At 47.3% G+C, this 6,124-nt stretch overlaps 1 pseudogene; it reads right to left on the reverse strand.

The window, feature by feature from the left end:
• Nucleotides 1-5,188: 5,188 nt before the first annotated feature.
• On the reverse strand, nucleotides 5,189-5,287 carry LOC132350093 (U6 spliceosomal RNA; annotated as a pseudogene).
• Between the last annotated feature and the right edge of the window lie 837 nt (nucleotides 5,288-6,124).

Genomic DNA, 6,124 nt, shown 5'->3' on the forward strand with positions numbered 1-6,124 from the left:
TATACCTGGGCTTCCCTGGTGGCACAGTGGTTAAGAATCCGCCTGCCAATGCAGGGGACACGGGTTCGAGCCCTGGTCAGGGAAGATCCCACATGCCACGGAGCAACAAAGCCCATGCTCTACAACTACTGAGCCTGTGCTCTAGAGCCTGCGAGCCACAGCTACTGAGCCCACATGCCACAACTACTGAAGCCCGCGTGCCTAGAGCCCATGCTCCGCAACAAGAAAGGCCACTGCAATGAGAAGCCCGCTCAACGCAACGAAGAGTAGCCCCCGCCTGCCGCAACTAGAGAAGCCCGTGCGCACCAAGAAAGACCCAATGCAGCCAAAAATAAATAAATAAAATAATTAAATTTTAAAAAGATAAAAAAGTTACACCTGCTGTTTTGGTTACTAATCCATCGCCTTCTTAATCCAAGGATAGAAGTGAAGGAAAAGAAGTGGACTCAGTGAGGTTCAGCCCCTCTTTGGAGATGCTTTGCTGTGAAGGGAGCAGAAAATGCCCCAGCGACAGAGGAAAACCTGTGGTGAAGGGGGGTGGCTCCTTTAAAGAGGGTGAGACCAGGCACGTTTGAAGGTCTATGCAGAGGTTCTCAACCTGGGTGCTTCTGCCCTCCCCGCCAGAGAACACGTGGCACTGTCTGCAGACGTTTTTGTTTGTCACACTTGAGTGGGGAGCAGTACTGGCATCTAGTACGTAGAGGTCAGATCCCATTAACATCCTACTATTTATAGGTCAGTCCCCCCAACAGAGAATTAATCCACATGTCACTAGTACAGAGGCTGAGAAACCATGGTCTACAGGAGCGACACAGGATGGGTGTGGAGGTGCAGGGGAGCAAACATGATGCCAGAGTCGAAGGCAGAGGCCACAGGAGTGAAGTCCTCCAAAAAGGCGATGCACACCAGGACACCAATATGGGAGTCTGCCTGAGACAGGAACAGGACACCGCTTCCACTGTGGCAGGAAGGAAGGTGACCGTGACCTTCTTCTCAGAGAATCGGCTTCCGTTATTCCTATCAGGTGGACACAGGTCATGTGTCCTGTCTCCTGGCCACAGCTGATTGGATTTAGGGTGGACCCTCGCCCAAGCCAGCCCAGTCGGGTGCTCTCTCCTGGGAATCGGAGGGGAGCATGGGCTTCCAGTGACCTCTGAGCGGCTGCCAAGAGGCTGCAAGAGCGGCTGCCATGTCCTGCAGTGAGCATAGAAAAGTAAAGCATCAGATGCAGAGCAGGAGGAGACTGAAGTCAACGCCCAAGGAGAACCAGAGATCGCGGAGAGAGAGGGATGCCACGTTGATTCTTAGCGGATTTCTGATTTCTTCTTCCCATCCTCACAAAATCAGGCCTCACTGTGATCCTTAAATTTCTTAAAACGACAATTTTTTGCTTAAGCTACTTTGACTGGATGTCTGTTGTTTACAACCAAATTATCCACATCTAGACCCATGTTCATTGTTTAAAGTTTGGGAAAGGGAATTCCCTGGTGTTCCAGTGGTTAGGACTCTGCACTTTCACTGCTGAGGGCGCAGGTTCCATCCCTGGTCAGGGAACTAAGATCCTGCAAGCCACGCGGTATGGCCAAATTAAAAACAAAATTTTAAAGAAGTCTGGGGAAGACTGGAAAACATAAAGAGATTTTTTTTATTTTAAAGTACAAGCAGTTGCATGGACAGCTATCAGGTAGGTAGCGACCAATAGCAGTGTCATTTTTGCCTGCCCAATATCCATTTTGCTTGAAGTATCTACAGTAATAGGATGTAAACCTGAAGTTGATGGTGGGTGTTTTATCTCCTGGAAGGGATAATCTGCCTTAGAATGAAGTCAAGAGAGGAAAGCCAAATTGAGAGATAGAGAATGATTGCTTATGGTATCTTTTAGATCCTGGATCCAGCTGTACCTGAAGCCACTGGCCTTTTCAATGATATGAGCCAATAAATTCCCTCTTTTATCCGAGCCAGTTTGCATAGGGTTTCCATTCATCCGCAATTAAATAAGCTTCAAGAAGCTTCTTGGGTCAGGAACCTGTGCCGAAGGATCATGAAACAGTGCTCCTTTTCAACCCTAAGCCAGGAAGAAAGACTATGGAGTGCTGGCTGGAAACCTCTGGCACCTGCCTCCTTTTTTCAATTTATCTGAGGAAAAAACACATTCAGAGTTTTGCACTCCAAGGATTAAGGAAGGGGCCAAGAGGAGAGATGAGGGGGAAGACAGAACCTTCTCTCTGAATAAGAACAGGGACATTGTTGACACCAGAAAGGCCAGGCCAAAAAGGAGGGCCATGTTGACAGTGGCTTAACCACCCGCCGGTGTCAAGAGCTGGAGACAGCGCCAGGCAGGTGGACGCGGAGCCCGCAGGTGGGCTTGGGGGTGGAGTCTGGACTTGAACCCAGCCAGCTTGGAACTCATTTTCTTTTGGCCCGCTGTAACTTCCTGTTTCCCCAGGGAAGAAGGCACTTTGTTAAAGACAAACCTCTCCCGGCTTAGCAGACAGCAAGAATTTCTCACAAAACACTATTTTGCCGCATTCAGTGTAGATGAATCAGACGCCAACGGATCCAATTTATTTTATACAAAACAGAGTCTGTGATGATGGGAAGGTCCTCACAAGGCCGGTGGGTTTTATTAAGAGCAGAAGACTAAATTAATCATTCCAAGATGTTAACTGGGAAGCACACCCAGTTTCCCTTGTCGAGACTGGGCTGGTGCTGGGTTGGCTGTGGGCCTCTCATCCAGGAACGTTTCCTTGTAGTGAGGTCTTGGAAATGTTTTATCTCTTTATCCTCAAGGCCCACTTGGGTGCTGGAAATGTCAGTCTGCCATAAGCTCGGCTTCCTGTCTTTACCACCTAACTCATCTCAAATCCAGGGCTCTTACAAGGAAACATATTCTTATTTCTAAAATTTCCAACCTGCTCTCTATACCAATTTTGGGCCAGGTCTGTGGATATCACCCAACCTTCAAGCTATGGCCCCATTTCACTCTAAGTAGGAGAACAACCAGGAAAAACAAGCTGAATGCTTTCTCAAGGTCCCATCTAGGTCCAGGGGGATTCAGAATTCCCCCATGTGTTTCTGGGGAACTGGCGAGGCCCTGCAACGAGGGTGCTCGTTTGGCCGGAGAGTGCTGTGAGAGTGTTTCCTGCTGTGAATGGGAATTTAAGCATGACCATCCTGACGTACGTAAAGAAACAACTGTGAAAGGAGAGGGATACTTGGAACTTTTGTAGGCAGCATTCAAATCTGTCTCCAGATTATCCCTCTAACTCTGTGGCTCTCAACAGGGGATATTTCTATTCGCATCTCCACCCTCTAAGATGTCTTTTGGTTGTCGTAAGCTGCAGAGAGGCATCTAGTGTGTAGAGGCCAGGGACGCTGCCAACCATCCTACAATGCACAGGACGGCCCCACCACAAGGGATTATCTTGCCCCAAATGTCAATATGGCCATGACTGAGAAACCTGCTCTAGCCACATGCCTGGATCTTAGAGAGAGGAAGGCCCTGGAATAAAACCCAAAAAGCTATTTCTCTAAACCCTGCAGAATAACAAGCCCTGAGCAGCACCAAGAAAGCGTAACACAGGGAAAGGAATTCTCACTGGCTGGCTCATGGCCTCGCATAACCAAAGACTTTGGTAAGATTGTTCAGGGGACACCACCGGTGTGTTAATCAGGAATGTTTCAGGATGCAATTAAGAGAATACATGTCATCATAGACCTAAATGATGAGGCTTCTTCATCCATTATGGGAACTCCAGAGACAGATCGTAGTTTCACAGATCCACAATGTCAGGCTTTTTCTGTGATTCTCTGGGCTTTCCACTCCTGAACACAGACAGCTGCCTCACCTCTCTGAGCCTCTGTCAACAACTTGTGCCAGAAGTAACGGTGCGCCAGTTCCAAGCTTAATCTCAAGAGACTTTGGGCTCTTCTACTCCATTTCTTGGTCCACTGTGTCTTCCCTGAGGGCAAGCCCAGGCTAGCCTGCTGGAGGATCGGAGCCCATAACGAACAGGGCAGGACCTCTCAGCCTAGAGCCAACCAACCCTGCGACCTGCAGGCAACCCTGGAATACATGAGGGAGCCCACATGAGACCAGAAGAATTACCCAGATGAGTCCAGCTTAAATTGCCAACTCACAGAATCATGAACTAAATACATGGTTACTGTCTTAAGCCATTAAGTTTCGGGTGGCTTGTGATGAGGCAAAAATTACCTGATACATAGAATGACTCCTCCCATCTCTCAGCGCTTGTGGCACACCTGGGGCTGACCCTCAGGCCCCAGCACAGAGTCACGTTGGCCAATTGGAGTGAAAGACAGGACTTTGGCTGCAACTATCAAGAAAGAGGTGCTGGAGTGTAAAATGGTAGACCATGAGCCCAAGTTGCCTAGGACTATATGGTACCATACAGAAGAGACTATATGAAATGAAGCCATCACAGAGGAAAGCAGAACTAAGAGACAAAGAGAGATTCCTGGCTTTATCTGAGTTCTTTAATCCAGCAGTGCCTAAAGCCAGAGGACCCTGGTCTTGTCAGTTACCGCCACTTGCAACCAAACAATTCCTGATTCACACACGTGGGCAAGTGATTTCTACCACCTGAGTCTCAGTAAATTAGGAATAAGAATAGAACCTATACCTCATAGGGTTGCCATGAGAGTTTCATGAGACGCAACATGGGAAACGCCTAGTGGATAGGAAGTACTGAAAAGACAGTCACTATCTTTACACACTGTCATTCCTATCGATTATAATCTGAATTGAAACAGAGACATCAGAATTGAAACGCATTACCCAGATTTCAATGGAAAGACTTCCCTCTGGGCTGTTGCCTGGACCAGTCCTTGACAAAACCAGCCCTATCCTCAGAGAGGAGGTGGGGCAGGTAGACTGGAGCCTCTTAACATTGATCTTGACTCTCTGATATCTTAACATTGTAAGTTGAAACGACTGGTGTAGATAAGGTACAAGACCCACGAGTGGTAAAGTGTATTTTCTCCAGGTGCACGATCTTCCAACAACACTCTGATTCAGTGGCTCTCAAATGTTTGAGTCCTCCACAAAATTGTGACCTAGTGCACATAAACTAAAAGAAAAGTTTAACAAACAGTATTTCCCTTACTGTGAGAGAGGTACCCCGATCCTGATATTTTCTATTCTATTCCTTTTTTAAATTCAATTTTTTTAAATATGGAATGCTTTACAAATTTGCGTGTCCTCCTTACACAGGGGCCATGCTAATGTTCTCTGTGTCGTGCCAATTTTATTTTATTTTATTTTTATTTTTTTCTATGTTTTGGCCACGCTGCACAGCATGCAGGATCTTAGTTCCCTGACCAAGGATCAAACCCACGCGCCCTGCAGTGGAAGCGCGGTGTCTTAACCACTGGACCGCCTGGGAAGTCCCGTGCCAATTGTAGTATGTGTGCTGCCAAAGCGAGCTCTCTATTCCTGTTTTTAAAATTGCTTGTCACAAACAACTAAATAGATTCCACGAGCCATGATGGGTCATGACGCGTTTGAAAACACTGCTCTCATCCGCAGAGATCTCATCCGCGACAACGAGCTGGGTCCAGAGACCACAGAAAGAACTGTCTTGAGCTCTGTATGGGGAAGTGGCATCCCCTGATCCTGGAATGTTCTTCTGGCGGCAAGGGATTCAACGTATTGGGTAGAAAATGGCAAATAAATATCAGCAGGAAAACTTTTTCCCATCAGCCCAAGGTACCGCCTCCAATATGGACAAAAGACTTCTACTTTTAGAACATGGGTAATTAGCTGGAACAAAAAGACGAAATCCACTCTGTGCAAAAGAGCCTTTCTAGTAGCCAATTAGTAAATCAAGGCTCCCCGCCTTTGCCCAGCAGATGGTGGAACCAGTAGAGAACAATGATGAGAACATCGGCTCTGGAAACAGATGGACCGTGGGTTTGAATGCCTTCCTACCTGGTGCTACCTGTGTGATCTGGGGCTAGTTTCATAACCCCCAGCAGCCTAAAATGAGGATAATAATTGTTCCTACCTCTAGAGTTGGTGAGAGGATTAAGTAAGGTAATAAAGAGCTTAAGCTCAGTGCCTGGCATATAATAGGCACTCCGTGATATAAAGTACACACACACA

This window comes from Balaenoptera ricei, chromosome 15 (assembly GCF_028023285.1).
Source record: "Balaenoptera ricei isolate mBalRic1 chromosome 15, mBalRic1.hap2, whole genome shotgun sequence".
In the NCBI taxonomy this organism is placed as follows: domain Eukaryota; kingdom Metazoa; phylum Chordata; class Mammalia; order Artiodactyla; family Balaenopteridae; genus Balaenoptera; species Balaenoptera ricei.